The following is a 977-nucleotide window of genomic DNA, read 5'->3' on the forward strand; positions in this document are numbered from 1 at the left end:
TTGAACAGTGCTCTACAGTAACACGTGTGCATGTAAACAGTGAGCTACAGTAACGCGTGTGCATGTAAACAGTGCGCTACAGTAACGCGTGTGCATGTAAACAGTGTGCTACAGTAATGCGTGTGCATGTAAACAGTGCGCTACAGTAAACCATGTATTCAAACAGTGACCGACTGCAACCTGAGTTTATTTAAACATTTTGCTCAAATAAATAGGTTTAATTAAACAATGCCCTCCGGTAATTTGACTTCAATGAGCGTATCGAAAAAGTGTTTGTAAATATAGCACTACAGTAAACAGTGTTTGTATAAATCGTACACTGCACTAAACAAAGTCTATGTAAACAGTGCCCAATAGTAAACAGCGTTTATGTAAACAGCACACTGCAGTAAACAGTCTATGTAAACGGTGCCCTACTGTAAACAGTGTTTATGTAAACCGTCATTGCTGTAAACAGTCTATGTAAACAGTACCCTACAGTAAACCGTGTTTATGTAAACCGTCATTGCTGTAAACAGTCTATGTAAACAGTACCCTACAGTAAACCGTGTTTATGTAAACCGTCATTGCTGTAAACAGTCTATGTAAACAGTACCCTACAGTAAAACGTGTTTATGTAAACCGTACACTGCAGTAAAGTCGATATAAACAATGCCCTACACTAAGCAGTATTTATGTAAATATGTTCAGGAGAGAGACCAGAAATTTAAAGTAAAGTATGGTAGCATGGTGGTTAGCATAAATGCTTCACAGCTCCCAGATTCGGTTCCCGGCTGGGTCACTGTCTGCGCAGAGTGCGGGTTACGGGTATAGGGTGGATACGTGGGTTTGAGTAGGGTGATCTTTGCTCGGCACAACATCGAGGGCCGCAGGGCCTGTGCTGTGCTGTTCTATGTAAAGTGCTGAAAATCAGCATGTGTTTCTCTCAGCCTGTATGGCCGATGCGTGGAGTGGGCGGAAATTTATCCGACCAATCC

The sequence above is a fragment of the Scyliorhinus canicula genome, unplaced genomic scaffold (genome assembly GCF_902713615.1).
Source record: "Scyliorhinus canicula unplaced genomic scaffold, sScyCan1.1, whole genome shotgun sequence".
Lineage (NCBI taxonomy): Eukaryota > Metazoa > Chordata > Chondrichthyes > Carcharhiniformes > Scyliorhinidae > Scyliorhinus > Scyliorhinus canicula.